Source organism: Anolis sagrei, chromosome 3 (assembly GCF_037176765.1).
Source record: "Anolis sagrei isolate rAnoSag1 chromosome 3, rAnoSag1.mat, whole genome shotgun sequence".
NCBI classification, from domain to species: Eukaryota; Metazoa; Chordata; class Lepidosauria; order Squamata; family Dactyloidae; genus Anolis; species Anolis sagrei.
This window is the reverse complement of record NC_090023.1, coordinates 151,156,250-151,178,514: the sequence shown is the minus strand read 5'-3', so window position 1 is coordinate 151,178,514 and position 22,265 is coordinate 151,156,250. Positions and strand designations below refer to the sequence as shown.

General features: G+C 39.5%; 1 protein-coding gene and 1 pseudogene across 23 annotated transcripts in view; both read left to right on the top strand.

The window, feature by feature from the left end:
- KCNMA1 (potassium calcium-activated channel subfamily M alpha 1) overlaps nucleotides 1-22,265 on the top strand; it is a 571,036-nt gene that overhangs the window by 26,379 nt on the left and 522,392 nt on the right. The window lies entirely within an intron of this gene.
- Nucleotides 10,417-10,479, top strand: LOC137096756 (U2 spliceosomal RNA; annotated as a pseudogene).

The window sequence follows — 22,265 nt, the reverse complement described above, 5'->3', positions numbered from 1 at the left end:
ATGGGACTGAGTGCCATTTGTCTGTTTTTGATTTTGTATGGTCGAATGTTTTAGGACAGACATGATAAACAGAATTGGCTTAAATGGTTGTTATTGGGAATTAGTTTAAAGGTATCTTTTGATATAAGGCACAATGGAGTAATGTGATGTAGCCTGCTTCAGCTGCCTTATTTTTACTTAAATACTTTAACTTTTCCCATCTTAATGGAACAAGCTTTTTTTTTAAAAAAACTAATAAACAACATTTCTGTTTCCAATGAAATATAGAGGACATCAGAGTTTTAAAAGCTCTGTAATTTGTGAGGCAATTGGTAATTAAATTACACATCCATTTCCTCTTGGTGTTATACTCTCTTCTCTGGTCGCCTTAGTGGATGATCTGCGCCGGGAGCTAGACAGGGGGAGTGTGTCCCTGTTGGTGCTCCTGGACCTCTCAGCGGCCTTCGATATCGTCGACCACGGTATCCTTCTGGGGCGCCTTGCGGAAATGGGTCTTGGGGGCACTGCGTTGCAGTGCCTCCAGTCATTTCTGGAGGGCCGTACCCAGAAGGTGTCATTGGGGGACTCCTGTTCAACACCACAGCCTTTGACCTGTGGAGTTCCTCAGGGTTCTATACTGTCCCCCATGCTGTTTAACATCTACATGAAGCCGCTGGGTAAGATCATCCGGAGTTTCGGGGTACGGTGTCATCTGTACGCAGATGATGTCCAACTCTGTCACTCCTTCCCACCTGCTACTAAGGAGGCTGTCGAGGTCCTGAACCGGTGCCTGGCCGCTGTAATGGACTGGATGAGGGCGAACAAACTGAAATTAAATCCAGACAAGACAGAGGTACTCCTGGTCAGTCGCAAGGCCGAGCAGGGTATAGGGTTACAGCCTGTGCTGGATGTGGTCGCACTCCCCTTGAAGGCGCAGATTCGCAGCTTGGGTGTGACCCTGGATTCATCGTTGAGCCTGGATCCCCAGGTTTCAGCGGTGACCAGGGAAGCATTTGCACAGCTTAGGCTCGTGCGCCAGCTGCGCCCGTACCTTGGGAAGTCTGACTTGGCCACGGTGGTACACGCTCTGGTCACATCCCGCCTTGACTACTGCAACGCTCTCTATGTGGGGCTGCCCTTAAAGACGGCCCGGAAGCTTCAGCTAGTCCAGCGCGCGGCAGCCATGTTACTAACAGGAGCAGGACGCAGGGAGCACACAACGCCCTTGTTGTCCCAGCTCCACTGGCTGCCGATCTGCTTCCGGGCCCAATTTAAGGTGCTGGTGCTATCCTACAAAGCCCTAAACGGTTCCGGCCCAAAATACCTTTCGGACCGCATCTCGGCCTATGAGCCCACGAGGACCTTGAGATCGTCTGGGGAGGCCCTTCTCTCGATCCCGCCTGCCTCACAGGCACGTCTGGCGGGGACGAGGGATAGGGCCTTCTCAGTGGTGGCCCCCCGGCTGTGGAACACCCTCCCCGTTGACATCAGGCAGGCGCCCTCCCTTATGTCCTTCCGGAAGAGCCTGAAGACCTGGCTTTTTGAGAAGGCATTTAACTAAATGCTACGGTAACTGGAAATGACAACTGGAACGGAATGTAGACTACGAGATTGGTTATGATTCTATGATAAGACGAAGCGGATTATTTTAGTGTAGTTAGATGATAGTGTATTAGTGTTATGTTGTTGATAGTGTCATGGTAGTTTATTGTATAATATGTTTCTTGTGTGTTGTACACCGCCACGAGTCGCCCTAGGGCTGAGAGCGGCGGTTAACAAATGAAGCAAATAAATAAATAAAATAAAAATAATACAGGTGCTACTCTCCTGATCCCATATAGTCCAATAGCTGGAGAGCTTATAACTAAATTTTACTCAGTTGCGAGTCTTTCACACGAGTTAGAACTGGAGCATTAACAAAGCAGAATGCTTATTGTTCCCTACTTGTGAGGGTTTGTGAGGATTCCACTAATGATAGGAAATCTATGTATGACATTTTGGTTGTGTAGGCAAAACAATACTTAGAAGATTTGTTCAGTTATGGGGAAATGAGAACATGGAAGATATAAGGATAGGATTTGCTTGGTGTCCTCAATTAAATTAAGTAGTCTTGTGGCCTAAAGACATCTGCTAGGTGGCAACCATGCACTGAAGTATAAAACTTGCATCTTCAATTGATCCATTCTATCTGGAATAGTACTTGATTTAGACCCATTTTTGTAAGTTTCCAGAGTTCTAGGGTTCCTGAATCCATGGTTTTCAGGAGTAGAAATCTTATGGCAAGGATTCTGTCTTGAATAGTGTGTGCTTATGTCCCCCCTTTGTTAAACTTGGTGGATTTTAAAATATGAATATTATACTCTGTGCAATGGATGCCTAATGTATCATGTTTATGACATCATGCTTACTGGCATCACCATGTCCTGTTCTCTGTGATATCACAAAAGATTGGCCCAAGGCCTCAGGTTTGGTTTTGAAATCTACATGCCTGGGTTAGTCCTGATATGGCGTCTCAAGTGGCCATGTGAAAATAGAGAACAGGTCTTACCTACCTTTAACAAATGTGTAGAAGAGGGAATTTCAGTAGATGTAGGCTAAATCTTGCCATGTAGTCTAATGATGAAACTCTCTCCTTCACACAGCCATTCCATATGGAAGAATGAAGAATACAGATAGCTCACACATACATTTAATGTTTAAAGAATCAGTACACAAAATCCTTGATCAAAGCTAGTAGGGAAGACTAATACTCATTTTTATCCAGGTGAAAATCTGAATAGGGGCTTTGGACATTCACTTTTAGCACATGAGAATTTCTTCATAAATACATATTTGCAGACATGGATCTGTTCCCTTTATAGAAATGAATGGTTAAATTCTGAATTGAGTGGCATTGCTGTGGACATCAGGACCGCCTCATTTATATCAGATTTATATAGATTTATTGAAGAACTGGGTGCTGAACATCAACATGTACATGCAATTTTTCCCTTTTCTGAGAAGACAGGAAAAGAAGAGGTGCTTATTTGTATTGTACAGCAGCCAGAAAAGGTTCATGGTGATTCTTTTTTGCTTCTGTCCAAAATGTTCTCAGGGCAACATCCAGTGCATTTTCAATGAGTCACATGCTGGCCCCATGCCTAAGCAGCAGTTCATAAGGATATGATGATCAATAGAAAGACCCAGCATCTTTCCAGCTCCAGACCCTGCTTTCCAAGTCTTCTTTATTCTATTTTGTCCATTCTAACCCTCCATGAAAGACACAAAAAAAATCCTATTTAGGAAAATTCTAACATGGTCCTTGGCCCATCTGAATTAGATCTATTGATTTGGTGCCTGTATTTCTCCAGGATCTTAGGCAGGATTTCCCCCTCTTGACTCATGAGATCCCTTTTAAGAGGGAATAGTAAGAATTGAGTATACCACTTATAACTACAGAAAGCATGTGCTCTCTATTGAGTTAGACTTGTTTTCTTTGTTCTGAACTCATAGTATCTTTCTTAACCAAATTTTCCAGATGATCAGACATTATTTGGTCCACAGCTCTCATTCGTACAAGCCATGGTTTATTTATCGTGTCATCAGGAACCAGACATTTGTATTACATTTTTAACAAAAACAAACAAACAGACAAAACACAGAATTTGCAAGCTTGGTAGTTGATTAAATGTCCTTTGACCAGTAGCTGGCCACTTGGAGTGCCTCTGGTGTTGCCGCAAGGAGGTCCTCCATTGTGCATGTAGCAGGGCTCAGGTTGCATTGCAGCAGGTGGTCTGTAGTTTGCTCTTCTCCACACTCGCATGTCGTGGATTCCACTTTGTAGCCCCATTTCTGAAGGTTGGCTCTGCATCTCGTGGTGTCAGAGCGCAGTCTGTTCAGCACCTTCCAAGTCGCTCAGTTTTCTGTGTGCCCAGGGGGGTGTCTCTCCTTTGGTATCAGCCATTGATTGAGGTAATGAATGATGAGAACTGTAGTTTAGTAACATTTGGAGGCCGAAATGTTTCCTTCTTCTATTGTAATGCCAAGCAGATGTTTTTCATATATATACTCATCCACTCAAAACCTTAAATAGCAACAGTGCTATCTTTACACTATTAGACTGCTCCCTGCTTTTATTTCTGGCATATGGGTTTGGTAAAAACACATTATTATCTAACCATGGTCCACATCAGTTTAGTATGTACAAGTTTTGTTGTCTTCAATTCTTAGTCCATGATTTTTAATGAAAGGACCAGGAGATAGCATACTTAAGTTAAACCATTTATTGGTATCAATGCATCCCAGAAGCCTTATTCAGTCATTATTCAGGTGTTTTTCTCAATAAATAAAGAGAAAGCAGTCTTAGTTCAGGTGCTAGTTCTATCAACAGTAGATACACAGAATCAGTGGGGTTTTTCTGATGTTGATATACCATTAAGCAATTGATTCAGTGGCTTTACTTTAATTGGGACTAGTAGCTGGATCTAGGCCAGAAAATCCTTGATTCTCTTTGCTCCGTTCCCAGCTCCAATAGCTTTTATTATCCATGGAACTGACCTCAAGCTGTGGTCCTTCAGTTGTTTTGGACTTCAGCTCCCAAAATTCCTGACCATTGGACATAAACTGACTAGGGCTTCTGGGAGTTGGAGTCCCAAATACCTGGAGGTCCACAAGTTTGCCACCTGTGATCCAGGGGAAATAACTCCTTATTCACTGGGTAACCTGGAAGATTAAGCTTCCTACTAACATGGAGTTATGGAGACTTGATTCTTCAGACCCCCAAACCTGACATATAGAAGGGCAATGAAAGTGTCAATGGAGTGTGTGGGGCTGGTGTGCTGCCCTGCTTTAAGTGTTGACTATACAGAAAGTGCTTAAAATGAAACTGTAATACTTGCAGTGAAAAAATAAAATGACATCACAGGAAACTGAAATGTGGAAGAAACCATAGAGATATAACTTTTTCTTTAACACATCACAGAAAGTCTTGTCCAAACACCCCAATACCACATTTCGAATGCCAATGGATTCAGCTTTCTGTTTTGCCTCACTAGATGAACATATGATGTACAATCCACTGGGGATCACTAGGTTTTGCATTAGCCCTGATTGCTGATTTGTACATATAACACCCAGTCCCAATTTTTCTTATGCAAACAGGGTGCCTTGTTTGGTTAAGTGAGTGAAGCCCTTCTCGTTATTTATGTCAGAGAAAGAATGACATATAGATCTCTCTCTGTTTGCTGAGAGGAGAAATACCGTGCTTTTGGTGATGGATACAGTTTGTATTGTGAGAAGACCTGCCATGGTCTGTTTCAGGAAACCGTTTTGCAGTTTTGTAGCACATCCTAAACAAACAACTGGCCCACCCTAAATAAATGGCTCAGCTGCAAACCATGCTGTGATGTTTACAGAAGTGTGGCTTGGCTTATTTTCAAGTACCAGACAGAGGATCCACTGAAGATGCTTCATAGATCTCTAGGAAACAGCAGAAGTCTGTAACAAACAGGGAGAGGAGGAGAGTTAATGACAGGATGAGATGCCCAGCTCATTTGGTTTTAGCCTTCTATATATCAGGCTGGGCCTAGCTGTTTAGCTCTGAAAGCCCCCTTGAACCTGGCCCTTGTACAGACCTTTGCCCACCAATATGGCTTATCTGATTGGCAGTGTGAGCTATGCCAGGGTGATCCCTTTCCCTCCTGTGGCCTGCCTAGGAAGAATGCTCTCCAGCCAATACTATATTTTCACTCTACCTATAAAAGCTGGCTTTCCCATATATTAGTTACTTTTTGTCATAGAAATTGCACTCTTTTGGTACGGAAGGCTGACTGGGTGCTCACATCCCTTGGCTTTGGTGAAGCAGTGCATTTGAACCATTCCCTCTGTTTTGTATGTTTTGCAAAGCAGATCCTTTAGTTGTTGTGCATTGGTGTGCAGAGAGTTGCCATTTCTATTGCCCAGGGTGCTTCCATTTAATATGATTCCACCTTTTCCCTTTGTGTGCTGCCATTAGGGAGCATCTGGAGGTAGCATATCCTAGGGCTCTTGGATGTCTGTTGAGTGGAGGATGTGCCATTTCCTCTCTCCTCAGGTTCTCAGGGAGATCTGAGCTGCATGACTCCAATTAAAAAGCAGTGGGGGTCAGGCAGATTAAGCAAGAGTAACAACAATAACAACTCCATTTTCAGAGTTTGGGAATCATGATATAGACTGCTGTTTCTACAGACTGTGCCTACAATGTAAGGAAACAGTTTGCTTGCTACCATTTCCTTAAGTATTCTTGTGATGTAAGTGTTCTTAATTCACTGGGAATAAATGTCTTGCTGAAATGAATGCGATTTACCTCTGTACATTGGGATTGGGACTGGGCTGTTTCACTATATTATTCTAATTTAGCACTATTTTCGATACAATGCTTCTTGAGCTGTTTATCTTTGGGAACTTCTCTCCCATTTTGACTTCAGAGGAATTCTTAAGTGTCTTCCATGCAATCCCACCACTTTAGTGTGCAACTCTGAGGCAAATTATAAGCCACAGTAATGTTCAAAATGGCTAGCTTTCTTCTTTTCTTCCACATTCTTCCTTTTTCTGAGATATGGGACTTGAAGTGCTTTACAAAAATTAAAATAGACACCTATATATCTATATATCTATATTGGTTAAACCTTCAAAAGCTCACTGTTAAAATATGATTTGTTTTAGAATTAGAAACAAAGGCTCTCCATTAAAAAGGGGGGGGGGGAATCAAAACAATAGAGTACACTATTACAAGACCTTTCCTTATAAAAAGCAGATTCTCAAAAGCATACTGGCAAGGTAAGAAAACTTTATCTGTCAATGGAAGGCTAACAAAATGGGAGCCAGTGTAGATTCCCAAGGGATGGGATGTACCATGTTGCTGCAGCATATCCATACTGATGGCTGTGGTTATCTGTTCTATACAACTGCCAAATTGAAGGAGATTTGGCTATCTTAAATGTCAATGTAAATGCAGACTGAAAGCAGATTGTATCTACAATGTGATTGCCTAAAGATTGCCCTTTGTCCCTATGAACTGCAAGTATGTATGTTTGTTTACATATAACAGATGTCATTGTGCTCTTTATCCAAAAGATGTTAAGGTTTGGTTTTACAATTATTTCAGTTTTGGAAACTTGTGCCATGTAAGCATTCAAAATACCTCTATTTGGGAATCACCTGCTGCATTAATCTTTCATTCTGTTTAAGTTCACCTCTTCCCATTCACTCTTTAAATCATCACTTTTCAGCCTTGTTGCTAAAACATACCTGATCCCTATAGCTATCTGTTTCTGAAACTGGTCTACTGAGGTTTCAGAAATAGTTTAGAGATATTTGCCTAGCTACCTCTCCTCTCTTTGGGACTGAATTATTTTTGGGCATTTTTTCTTAGAATTTGGATAGATTCCATCTCTATAGCTTGAGACATCACTACTGGTATGCTATCTGCAGATTTTTCCCTTTCATTTGCATAACAGGAGTATTGACTTCAAATTGTAGGTTCTTCATCAAAAGGTTCTTCTTTGAAGGAGTCTGTTCTCCTTTAATGTGTTCTGTACAATTGTGTGCATATCTCTCAGATACTGTTTTGGTTCTATCAGATGCCCACTTTTATGTGTGTGGGTGTTTGAGAGTGTTAGGGAAGTTGAGAGCAACAGAGAACCTATATTCTGTAAAAACTCTAGCCTGTAAGTAGGGCACACAAGGTGGAATGCTCTCACTGAAAACATATGGTTAAATTACATCTTTCCTCTTCATGGAGTAAGGGTTGCATCAGCAGAAGAGAACTAGTGGTTCCAGTGGTGAGAATAGCAGAGAATGACTGGAAGGGAAGCTATTGGGCAGCAGAAATAGTAGGAGGTGGCACTGGCAAAGGATGTCCTGTAGACAAAGGCAGTGGGTTTTGTCTACAAGATATGTGTTAGTACTTTGCATCAAAAGGCACTGGTAAGCCCATTCTGTAGATCAGTATCTCTGACCTACAGAATAGAGGCATTGAATGTTTGCTGTTGTATGTTGGAATCTGCCCTGAGTCACCTTGGGGAGATAGGGCGGAATACAAATAAAGTTTTCTTATTATTTTACAGTTTATACTGAAAACCATGCAGAGTCAAGTTATTCATGCTTTCTTGTTATAGTATTGCATGCAAAATGGAGTTGTAGTTCAGTAAATAATGAACTAAAGGTCTTGTTCAAATTACTGGGAATATAGTTGACTCCTGAGGTTATCTCTACACATAGCACAATTTCATTTCTTTGTCAACATATACAACATATACAGTTGACATTATTAAGACTTTATTTTATTTTGTAATCAAGAATTAAGATCAAAACATGTTGAGATTTGTTGCCCTCCTTTTAGTTACACAAGTAGAGATTACAAAGTAGTCCCTTTTGTATCTGATGCACCTACTATGCTCATGTTTCTTCCACATGTTACTGCTGATCACACAGTAAAGAATACCCATATTTCTACAGACACTCTAATCTATAATGTGGAAAATGTAGAAAGGTTTAGATAAGTTAGATCTTTTGTGTTTTATAATTTGTATATATAGTGTGTCTAAAAGCCACAAATTACAATATAGTGCTGCAGATGGAAGAAAAATGGGGTATGATGTTATTATTTCAAGTGCCTTTGGGTCCCCCTTAAAATACAGGACATCCATGTGCTTTTGCACCATTGTGTAGTAGTGCAAGTTTTAAAATAAAAAAAGCTTCACAACTACACCACTGAGCTGGTGTATATTGAAAGTTAGCTATGGCTGACCAACTAACTTTCTCGTTGAAAGAAAAGAAATGGAGGATTAGTATAGATTATTCTATCCCAAGGACAAGGGTGGGGTAGATGTTTCAAAATGTGTTTGACAGCTTTAAAGCCATTCCCGCTGGTAAGTTACAACACTGCTAGAATGGAACACATTTCACCCAACAGTTGATGGAAGATACAGTCACTGGGAAAACTATCATTAAAATGGTAGGTAAAAGCCTACTGCATGTAAACTATTTTAAGATAACTGTGTTATTTTGTACCTTTGTATACTGATTTTCTTTTTATATAAAAACCCCCAGAGCAAACATGCAGACACATTTCTATGTTAAAATATAATTGTAAACATAATTAAATCTTTCTCTCCATGCCACTGTTTCACAGGTGTATAGTTGATGGGAACATGAGTGAAGGCCTTCTCAGTGGTTGCCCCTAAGTTTTGGAACTCGCTCATAGGGAGGTTAAAATGCCCCCCGCCCCTTGCTATCCATCTGTTTGGAGGTATCAACCTTATAGTTCAGATAGGCTTTTTAGAACTTAAGGCCTTTAGCAACAGGACTGCTGTTTAAAACAATTTTAGACTGCAGGTTTTTAACGTGGTTAAGTTTATTTCAACTGTAGTGTTAATATTTTGTATGTTTTGATTGCAATCTTGTAATATGTGAGTTGTCTTGGATCCCAAACTTGGGGATAACAACAACAACAACAACACATATTTTCCAGAATATGGCATTAAAGTGAACTTTTGTGTAATTTTTAGCCATTTTCAATAACACATTCTTACTTTAGAGGTCATTCAAATGACTTGCTTCTCAACAGAGAAAGCGAGTGATGATCCTCATAACTTTTGTGTTATATTACAACTGTCAGGTAAATACATCCTTATAATTTGCTAGTCTCTCAAATAAATAGATCTAGCACTGTGAGGTAGATGGTAGATAGTATTACAGAGAACCCTTCTTGTGTATTTCTGAAGTGAGGCATCTGTAGGGTCAGTTTAAGTCAAGTGTAATTATTACTGCCTTGGAAATTGTTTTGACAAAAGAACACTGAGATCAGTTGGCCATCTTTATGTACTAGTGACTAATACTCACTGCAGGAAAATTCCACTCCAGCAGAACTGGCTGCTTACAATGAGGAGCACTGTAAGAGGAATTTTTTGGATGAGCTTGAATGAATTACAGTTGCAATGACAGTATTCTATCCAGGAAACGGATGCTGCCTTCACTATTATGATAGCCTCAAGTTAAGGATAGCTCTGACTGTCCCTTTGTACCTTAGACTCGTCCTAGCAAATAGAGGATGTATTCTGGAAACTTACAGACAAGTTCTTGGCTTCTGCTGGAAGTTCTACCTCCCAAGCTTGAATGAGTGAGGAGGCAGTGATACTTCTGCAGCCTCGCATTCCATACTGTGTGTAGTTTGGCTAGCTAGTCTCTATTTGAGGTAAATATTATGTGCCACTTTTTGACCATGAGGTGTATAAATATGGAGTAATTAAATTGTGTGTGTGTGTGTGTGTGTGTATATATATATATATAGGTGTGAAAGTACTGCTTTCCTGGGTAGAATACTGTCATTGCAACTGGAATTCACTCAAGTTCATCTAAAACATTCCTCTTACAGTGCTCTCTAGGTGTTGTGAAAATACTATATCCATTTTGAGAAATATCGCTTCTCGGCCTTTTGGCTAAGATCAAGTGTAGTATTTTGAGAAATATTTGATATCCCCTATTTTGAAAGAAAGAAGAAAGCGCAAAAGCCGGGTTGCAGCTAAACGTCAAAAAAAAACCAAGATTATGGCAACAAGAATGATTGACAACTGGAAAATAGAGGGAGAAACCGTGGAGGCCGTGACAGACTTTGTATTTCTAGGTGCAAAGATTACTGCAGATGCAGACTGTGGCCAGGAAATCAGAAGACGCTTAATTCTTGGGAGGAGAGCAATGTCCAATCTCGATAAAATAGTAAAGAGTAGAGACATCAGACTGGCAACAAAGATCCGCCTAGTCAAAGCCATGGTATTCCCTGTAGTCACCTACGGATGTGAGAGCTGGACCTTAGGGAAGGCTGAGCGAAGGAAGATCGATGCTTTTGAGCTGTGGTGTTCGAGGAAAGTGCTGAGAGTGCCTTGGACTGCGAGAAGATCCAACCAGTCCATCCTCCAGGAAATAAAGCCCGACTACTCACTGGAGGGAAAGATACTAGAGACAAAGTTGAAGTACTTTGGTCACATCATGAGGAGACAGGAAAGCCTAGAGAAGACAATTATGCTGGGGAAAGTGGAAGGCAAATGGAAGAGGGGCCGACCAAGGGCAAGATGGATGGATGGCATCCTTGAAGTGACTGGACTGACCTTGAGGGAGCTGGGGGTGGTGACAGCCGACAGGGAGCTCTGGCGTGGGCTGGTCCATGAGGTCACGAAGAGTCGGAGACGACTGAACGAATGAACAACAACCCCTATTTTGAGAAGCAATGTGCAGATTACACATACTTAGGTTTTTACATGCTTCTTCTGAGATAGTTGGGTCTATATGTGTTTTTCTTGGTTTTCATCCATGTGGTAGTACCTAAACAATTTTGACAGCTGCATGGTTGAGTCAAGCCCAATTTTTTTTTGTAAATGATGCAAAATTCCAAATACTGTGGAATGACCAAATGCTTATTTTCCACCATAATTTGCAAATAAATTTGTTAAAAATCAGACAATGTGATTTTCTGGATGTGTTTTCTCATGTTGGCTCTCATAGTTGAGATCTAACTTTGATGTCAATTATAGGGCTCTCTCATCTTTTTAAGTGGGAGAACTTATACAACTTATACTTTTCCCCACCGTATATTCCATCTGCTCTTTATTGTCAGAATGAAGGTAATCAGAAGGTCATGATGATATGAGATGGTTGGATCTGATAGGCTGTTTGTTACATTGTGACATCATCATGCTGTCTACGTGCACCTTAATGAGGTTAGATTATGGAATGGAGAAAAAAGAGGACCTCAAAATGGTGCTCAGATAGCAGTTACTGTGATTGTAAATAGAAAGGAGCTCCACCAAGATCCATTAATGTAGTGTTCAGTCTTAAGAGGATTATTGCACTCATGGAAAGGTCATTTTCAGTATCAAAATCAAACTGGGGGTGGAGGGGGTGGCAGTATTGATGTTCAATTTAGATTCAGAATATTTTAGAATCTTCTCTAGGTTACAAAATAGCAGCATCTCCCATCATGGCAAAACGAAGCTACAAGGGATGAAAATTCTGAATTCATTATAGTTATCAAAGGTGCATGAATTCGCTCACGGTCTGGGACATATCATGTATTTGATAATGCAGTGAATGTTTTTCAACCAATCAGTCCCTGCAGTTATTTTTGTTTACATGGTTTTGTGCTATGTTCTAATTTTAAGGAAACCAGCATGAGGTTTGGGCCATTTGAAGTTAATTGCTACTTGATAATCACTTGCAGTTGTTTTGCATGAAGGAAGAGGAGGTTTTTGAGTGGTTTCATGAAACAGCGGCAGATTCCGATCTCTCTATTGCAAACTTGAGGCTTGTGCCCATGACAAGCAGGATCATTACAAAAGTGGGAATTTCCCCTCACTGTGAATTGTTTTATGTTTCTTTCATGATCACATTTTTTATTCTACCTGTATTGCAAAGACCTTGAGGTAGTCAGTTAATCCAAATGCTATCATCCTACCTGTTAGGCAGCATAGGCTAAGACCAATCCAAGATCACTTCATAAGCTGCATCTGGGTCCCTCCAGCCTTGTTCAGTATTCTGTTCACTGCAGTGCAGTGCAGGTTTTGTTTAGCATTCATCTTTTTTTGTGGGTGGGCGGGGGGGGGGGGGGGTAAGAGGGTGTCCAGAAACTGCTGCCACTGTCTTTTTATTTAACAATAAAGTGGGATATTAATAAAGCAAAAGACATAAAGACGATGCCATGATAGGCAGAAAGGCCCCAAGTGCTGTTTGTTCTATCAGATTGAAGTATGGAAAAGATGGAAGCTGTACTGGTTGAATTTGGGCATATTATGTCTCTTTTACAGATAGACAACTTATGGCCAGCAATAGAAAAAAAACAATTGATTTCTTGTGGAAATCTCACAACCAATAGTGGTGGAGTAGATGGAATGTAGCTCTTAGGCTGCAGATGGTACTAAAGGATGTTTTTGTAGCTCTTAGAGCTACTGCCGATACTCCAGACTGACCTTTTTTCTCACCCAGTGAAAGAGGAACTGATCCCAGCCACCACTGTGTTTGCCCACTCCTGTTATAGTGGTATAAGACTTTGAAAATGTATCATCACTGCTGAGGTATTTTTTCTTCTTCAAAACAGAGTTTGAAGCTTATAGAGGCAGAGGGGGAGGTGTATTAAAATGCATCTGTCACTAGATATCTGGGATTCCCTATTTTATATCTCCTGTTAGAAGTAAGATGCATATTTAGACATTTCAGGATTAGACAAAGCTTTGGCTAGTCAATCCCTGTCATGCTTTATAATGAGAACCATTTCAACTAAAATGCAAACTGTCAGGATTGGATTCACAATATTAGTGCTACTCTGTTTACATGAACCTTGATTCCAGTGTCTTAGAACAAATGTTTGCCTTTTGTTTTTGAACTTAATAATGTTCATGGGTTGGGAAATCACTGTAGTAAAACAACGTTTTATACCAGCCAAACTGACACTTACCAGAGTGCCAGCAGTGAAATCCTAAAGTTTAATCTGAACTATGGGTTACCAGAACAGAGTCCTAGAGCTTGGTTTCAGTGCCATGACACATCCTGGGAACATGATGTATTTTAAAAGATAGTTCCTTTTCAGTTTCGTGATGGCATTTGAGTACCCTTTTTGTTCTCCTGTGTAACTACCATGACCAACATTTTTTGGAATTAGCAGGAAGGTTTTCCCCATTGGATACATGGGGATTCTTTCAGCGATCTGGGAGGTTACTTCAGTAGCATCTCCATACTTTATTCTCCCTGTATGTAGCTTGTAAAATAGGCTCTAAGTTTTTTGCATAAAAGTCCTTTAAAATTGCTTTCTTCATTTTGCTGAATGTGAAGAAATTAGAGCAGAAGAGCAAGAAATGAATACTCCCAAGAGATTATGGGAATAAGAAAAGAAAAATAAATTATAAATAACAATATATTGTTATGGTCAGAGGGCTAGCCACCAAAGAAGGATTACATCAATTAAATTTCCATCCGCTAATAGTCAAGACAGCTATATTACAAATGATGCTTATAATAATCCACTCAGCCCTGTGCTATTCTGATGTGACATTTTTCTATGAATATATAAATATGAGATAGATGTGTTCATTTCTTAACTTCTAGTTTCACTAGAGGGAGAGAAAAAAATCATTATTCAGGCATGCTTTCAAAATCAAATTACATCTTCCTCTTCCTTTTACAAGATAAGTCCAGGCCTAGTCCAGACACAAATGCATTTAGACACATGGCTGCCACCATTGGGAACAGTTCTGTGCCAGCTTTTTTCCTTGTCCCTGGACCTGCATATATCCTTCAAACTGGCTGAGTGGGCTGAACCCTCTTCTCTCACTCCACAAAAGACATGCCTCTTCATGTTCTTTCTTGAGCTGTGATTGTCCCTGGGCATGTTCAAGTCCTGATCCAAAAACAGTACACTATTCTTGCTTAAATACAAAATTGCAAAATGAATGACTGTCTAAATCTGAAATAAATGTTTTAAACTAAAGGATATTAAAACAGTAAATCTGCGCAATATGAATCAATCAGGTAAAAATATCTTATTCTACATATTATCTATAACCTTTTTGACAATTACAGCTGGCAAAATTCTGGTACTACAATAAACATTACAGCATTTTCTGTACAAGAAATAATAATATTTCAATGAGAAATATGATTTCCTATACAACTATTTTTTCTGTGTATAAAAATACTTTTTTTAGTGCAAAACAACCACATGTGAATTTTGTGCAGGATAAGTCCTGAAGTGCTCATCAGTGATCCTCAACACTCAAAAATATGTTTTTGCCACTTCTCCGACATCTTAAAATATTTTTTGGACATCTAATGTAGTACCATCCTGTTTTCTTGAATTTGAAATGAAGTGGGGTGATTAAGGGAATCTAGATATACATTGTATAGTTTATTTATAGGATTTTATTTAGAATGTTCATTTAAATATATATAGAATGATAGGACTCATATGGTATAATGCCATACCATATCTTGTCCATTCACAGAAAATGAAAATGGCTTTGTATCTTACCTATATGCAGTAAAGTTGGAATGGGTGAAATGCAGGTCATAGGCCACATATGTTTTTATCTTGTATAGTTTAGGATAGATTGTGATTTATAAGTATTAATTCTTAACTGTGTTTTATATTGTACGCTGTTTGTGGTTATTTGTGTGCTTGTGTTTAATAAATGTTTTATTTTAAAAAGGAATGACAGTTGCTGATATGGTACTTATGTCAGATTTGCATGGGTTACCTTCATCTTATGAAGTATAAAGCCTTCTATCTTGCCTCCACAACTCATTTAATTCTTCAAGAGGTGTTCCTTTCTCTCTAGACCAGGTTGCTCTGTCACGTGGTTCCTGCTGCCTCGTTGTCTTGTTTTGTTTTGTAACTGTCTCTGGATGAATATTCATAAACTGTTCACAATGCCAGCCCCTCAGGTTTGTTTCTTGAATAGCAGCTCCTAGATCTCCCCAATCATTGGTCCTCCTAGATGGAAGCTATATGTGTATTGCCACAATTTGGGGGTGGTTTTGATGGTTATAAAACTGTTTACATGATTCACTGAGCTCTGAATCATACTCTTAGTTCCAACTAGAGTAGACTCATTGAATCAGTACTAACTGTTAAGTAAATACGTATATAAGTTCTATTGATTTGGTGATTCTAGTCTAGTTGGGATAAACAGTAAGATATAGGACCGATTAAATGACACCATAGGAAAGAAAACTTTAGGAAAGGAGAGGTAATGGATTCATCTCCCTCTTACATTACCACTCCCTCTTGAAAGTTGAAAATCAGTGTTGAAGTGATGTATACCTGGGGACAGGGGGAAGATAGACAGACAGACATTTATTAATTCATTCAGTGATCTCGGAAAAGATATCACGGTCACTTCCAAAACAAAGACACCAGCAATTTGATGCCATATAGCTGCCCATGTACTATTCCAGAATAAACACATAGTTGAAGAAGACATCTTCAGAATTTAGAAATAAATTTTATGAGCATTTAAAACATCACTAAGATGAAAATATATAGAGAGATGTTTTTATTGATGACACGATTGTCCTACATTTTAAAGATTTTTAAAAAGTGAAATGATAGTCTGTGACCTATATGACTTAAACTGAATATCTCTGTTTTGATCAATTATTAACTCATTTTCACTCTTTAGACAATTGGGGAAAAGGTGAGAAAATTACCAAAAGAGCAGTAGCATTAAAACAAAACAAATAACAGATTTACAAATTGTGTTATTTTAACATACATATATTTCCAACTCAGAATGCAAAAATGAAAGGATCCATAAGATATCTGCAGCTTTGGTTTGGTGTTTACTATGCTCATTAAATTCCATGGAGTAGGTATTTTTGAAAATCAGTGTTGTTATTTATGTAACCTTGTAGAAAACCACTATGAAAGTAAGAAAAACAACAGCCAAAGCACAAAAGTGGCTCCACTATTGTTTATGATACAACATAGTCAGTTAAACTCTACTTCTCTCTTTCTGCCCAGCCATGATACTCTGGATTTGATTATTAATATAATACTGCATATTTGTGAGGTTGTACAGGATTAGATGAGTTTTGTAGTTATTATGTGACTTCAGCTCATCTCCTACTTATGGCTACTCTATCATAGGATTTCTTGAAAAAAAAAACATTTCAAAAGAGGTTTGCTATTGTTTTCTTCTAAGGCTGGGGGTGTATGACTTTCCCAAGGTTCTCCAGTGGGTTTCATGGTCAACTGGGAATTTGAAGCCAACACTCAAACTGCTGTACCACCCTGGCTCATTTTAATTGGAAAAAATGCTGGATTCCACATCCAGAGTGAAGAGAAACAATTAGCCATGTCAGGAGATGGGGTGAAGGCAACCATATCAAATTAAGTGAATTTTTTTCTGATGAAAACGACAGTAAAGGTTTAAAAGTTTGCATTATGTGTTTTTCATATAGTTTGGCAAATAAATGTAATAAATGCTAGGTTCTGTAACGCTCAGGGTTAGAGCTAAGGAACCAAGAGATCCTGCTTCCTGGGTCAGGGAGTGAGACACAAATGCATCAGCCAAACAGAAAATACCCTGTGCATTATTACTGGCCTGGAGACAAGTGCCCTGGAATCTATTGAAGCAACATGGGGCTTTGATGGCATATCACAGTCTTCCATTGACAAATTATAGAACAAAAGGCTTCTTCAGGTAGAACATTCTAAAATTGCTAGTGTGATTTGACAGCATCAGAAACGGTTAACATGTACCACTGATTCCCATTATGTGAAAGGAAGGACGGGACCATGTTCATCTGCCTTGAAGATTGCCCCCAACAACTATCTAAGCCACACTGAATGCATTGGGATGAGGAGAAGAATCAGAAATGGGGAACTTGTTCAGTACTTTACAAGTCTACTCATAGAGCACAGGAGCAGCAATGTTCTCATAGGAGAAAAAGCAGTGGCTGATCATTTGTGTAAATGTTAAACACTGATGGAGTAAGCACACTCCCCTGAGGCAGGTGGTTCCTCTGTTTTTGCCATCTGATTTTCTGATCCTGGAACTCAACAAAAAAGCTCCTGCTTTGTAGTAGATTTCTTATGAAGTGGGTGAGATGGTTATATTTTACATTTTTTAGAAGGAGGTGATGATTTACAGTATCATAAGCTGCTCAGAGGTCTATTAAGACCAGCTCCTGTAATCTTCTATCTTTCAAAACCATCTTCTATGTGCTGAGTCAGGTTCAGCACTTGTGATGTGCAGCTTTCCTGAAACCAGTTTGCTGTGGGATCATACATTTATAAAGATGGCACAACAAGGAGATTGGTCTGTAGCTTTTGGGATCATTACGGTCTTTGCCTGGTTTCAAGATGGCTGTGACTTTTGCTGTCCTCCAGATTTGGGATATCTGACAGGATCCAATGCAGTTGTTCATCAGCTTCAGCAGCCAGCACCTTGCTTTTGGGCCAGATTGCTTAATTTGTTAGATCATCTAGGCCAGTTGCTTTGCCATTTTTACATTTGTTTAGCCATTTCCAATTCGGTAGATGTAAAAGGTTCATGAAGGTTGTTGTTCACATTATCTAGTTGTTTGACTGTTGTTTTTCTTCCTAGTTTGTTGGCAAGGTTGGGTCTCCCATTCTTTAGAAGTTGATGCACTATCTGATCTGCCTTTATGTTAACATGAGTATTAGTTTGTGAGGGATCATTGCTCAACTGTCTTAACAGCCTCTACGCCTTCTGACTCCTGCCCATATTGACTTGTGTTATCAGCTTTATCCACTGTTATTTCTTGACTTCATAGATGGAGGACAAAATGTTCTGTGCTGCCTAGAGAGTTTGCTCACTAAATGGGTCTTCATCGTGGAGTCTGTAGCAGTCTACCAATAAGGCAGCTGTATCAGGAGTAATGACCCGAAGGTAGTATGTTCTGCAGCCTCTTGATATAGAAGCCCATGAGCAGGTTTTTACTATTTTGATAAAGTGTTAGTATTCCTGAGGGATTGAGGCAACCAATATGATCTTGTTATCTAACATCTCTGAGAATTTAGACCAATCTGCCTTTCTGAATTGAATCTTCATTTAAATTGAACTTCCTGAGCCCTTATAATTGGAAACAATTGGCATACAATCGGCCAATGCTGTGCGTTTGGTATTGGTGGTCCCACTGATTTAGTGTATTTCTTCACAATGCTGTCACTCACAAGTAGGAGGTCTGGATTATATCCTCAGTTCTATCTCTCACTGTTGTAGGATGGTGGGAGCTTACTATCATGAATAATCAATCGTTCATGCAATTCAGCCCAGGAGAGGACAGCCTCTCCATTTTTATCTTCCTGAGCATAGCCCCATACATGGTATGGCAGTTAAAGCCACCAATTACTACTGCCCTTTGGTGCGTATCAAAGTTCTCAGGAGAGCAAAAACAGAACTCTTCATTTAGAGGTCATCTACTGTTACAACTTCTATGTTGTTTTCTTCAGTGTTATGAACACTGGTGATTTGGAGGCCTGGTTTTACAAAGACAGCACTTTCATACTGCATATGTGGTCTTTCCACCACTAAGATCATTCTTGGGACTTTTGGCTGTTTCTTTTGTTTATCCCTGTGTGTTTTTTGGACACACAACATGTCACATTTCTTTATCTTGGCACAGTTCATAAAGCAGCTGTTCTTTGGAAGCTGACATGCCTTCAATGTTGATTGAGATTATTGTCATGGTTGGTTCTGAAAAGGCCTGTTGGTTGGTTGGTTTGTTTTGTTGCATGCTGCAAGTCACTTCTGGTGTGAGAGAATCAGCCGTCTACAAAGACATTGCCCAGAGATATAGATAGAAAGAATAAACAGACTCTGCATGGGAATAGCTATAAAAGAAGCACACAGATGACAGCTTTAAGTTGATGATGCAAAGCAGTTAGTGCTTCTTGATAGTTTCATCAAGAAGACTGGATGATTATATCAGGGATAGGTTTATCTTGTTGAGAAAGCTACCTGTTCCAGAACATTGTGTACCATTGAGTATATCAGAGTTGCCCTGGCTTTATGCTCTGTGATTAATATGGATAGTGATGTTGTTTGCCCAAATTTTAAGGCAATGTTCAGTTGTGTCTTTAACAAAAACTGTGGCCCTTCTAATACTATAATCCATAAATTTAATTTCAGAGCTGATATTGTAAAGGAGCATTTCAAGCAATTATCTTAATTATCTAGTGGGGACAGACTGTACAGCCAAAATCTGATAAGTAAATGCATTTAAAAGATGTGCTCTGAAAATGAGGCCTTCCAAAAAGCCACTTCACAGAGTTGTTCCTAAATGCAGGATAAACAAAGGCAGTTAGAATGTTTGCAAATTTTCTCTCTGGTTGAAACATTTGTCAGTCTTTGAATACATTTATAGAGAAATAAAGCAGCACCCCTGGTACTCCTGTGGGAAAGTTCCTACTTTAGGCCCAAGTTTAGAGTATTATTGGGGAAATGTATATAACCTTGTTATGTTAGCACAATGATGGGCAACCTTTTGAGCTTGGTGTGTCAATACTCGCCAAAAAACTGAGCATAACTCGAGTGAGGTGTCACTTCGAGAAAACCCCCCATAATTTCATGATATTTATAGTTTAATAACAAAAATATATTATTGTAGTATATAACTGTATTTAATAAACCAAAAACTTTCTCAGATTAGGAACCCCAATACCAAGTCCTAAATGCACTTTAGTAGAACTAAGATCACTGCACACCGCACACTGCACTTACTTTATAATCCTACATTCCTCCTGCCATTTCAGCACTTTTAATCTTGTACCCACTTCGCGGGTCGGCCCAGTTTTAAAGTGTCTTGACGTATTGTTATTGCTGTTGTTTTGCTGCTTAACTGTTTTAATTTGCTTTAGGTATTGTTTTGTTATACTGTGTTTTGTTGTACTGTGTTTTGAGGCTTCAGCCTGTGTAAGCCGCATCGAGTCCTGCGGGAGATGCTAGCGGGGTACAAATAAAGTTATAATAATAATAATAATAATTATTATTATTATTATTATTATTATTATTTAACTTACCTGCTTTTTCTATAATGCCATATATCTTGGCATTATAGAAAAATGCTGGTGTAGGAGCCAAGGATGAGATGTCCTTCTTGGGATGCGGCTCCATCTTCTCTGTATGCGGCCGCATGCGGCTGTGTGTCATCAAAAATGGCTATGCGTATCAGTGCTGACACACGTGTCATAGGTTCGCCATCATGGTGTTAGCAGCATCTAAATAGGGCCTGACTGAATAATCAGCATAAAGAGGGTCTGGGTTGAAATACTTCTTCATGTCTGTGGAGAACCACTAGACACAGGAACAGTTCAATTTAGGAGAATAGAAAGACTGAGAATGTAGAACCTGATGAACAACTTGAGCACCGTATCCCAGTGTGGTATATGAGTGTATCCACACTGCCCATAACTTCTCACATCCATTTGCCGAATATCTCATGACAGTAGAACATAAACCAGGGCCTCCAATATTGTTCTCTGAGTTTAGTCAAGTTCATATGTGAGGAAGGATCAAATCTTAAAGTATCTTGGTCCCAGAATATTTAGGGCTTTCAAAAGTAAGACAGTTGTGTTGAAAAAAGTCTAGGAATGAATGGATAAGGATAATACAGGCCATAAGTGATGTGATCTGAATTATGGGCCTTAGTGAAAACTGTAGTCACTACATTTTGCACCATGTATTCAAAGGTTGGAAAGGACCAGGAAAGGTCATGTACGTTTGCTTATGCACTCCAGATGTTGGATTGAAACTTCCCAAAAGCCCAGCCAATGTAGATAATGAGAAGGAGTCCTGGCAGTCAAATATTGGCCAGAAGGCTGCTGTTTGTCTGCCTCTGGTGTTAGCTAATATTCATATAATGAATGCCTAAATGACCACAGCTATATCTGGTCTATTATAAAATCACACACAGTATTCCGGTGTCTAAAAACCTTATGGTAGTATAAAAATACATGGGTATTTTTAATGGTGTTCAGCCCACAAGGATGTATTTTTGTTTGAAATGCACAGGGGATTCCTATGTTCCACTGAGGTTTTCTGTTCTCTTCATTCTTTGCCTTTTCACTTCTCAATTATTTTGTAGTGTGTCCTCCTTTGTAGTATCCTTTGCCATGGGTTACATGTAGACAATTAGTAAACATAAATGATTAGAAAAAATTCTTCCCTGTTTTTCAGTGCATGTTGTAAATCTTCTTCAATAGTGGCCATGCTGTTTTGTTATCTTAGTGCAAGTGTGAACATAATGCAGCTCTGGGACCACATGAAGGTTGCTTTTGTGGCCCTCAACTCTGGCAATAAAGAAGTGGTCATAAACTATGTCTCCTGGAATCCCCCAGAAGCAATTATTCAATCTCAGAACTTTTCTACAGCCATTGAATCCTCCACAGTTGACCACCTCTGAAATCTTTTGGCTGCCTCCTGCAGAATTCTGGAGCTTAGGTGAGGGGGAGATAGTTTAGGGGAGGGGTATTTAAAATGCTCAACCAGAATTATGCAAGCCCCATAATTCTGCAGGAGGCAGCCACAGGACTTCAGATGGGATGCATACTCATTACCTACTCTTTCAGCTCTAGTGTGATAAGGCACTTAGTGTCTCAATTTCAGTGTTTTGTCTTGGTAGTGCAGTGTGGTTCTACTGTGCATATTTTAATGTCATTGATCTAACACTGGCTTTGACCATATATTCAGGAAGGAGGAAAATCTTTTGAGGCTATAATTAAAGACTTGCTTTCCCAAGCACACATTTCCTCCAAAAGA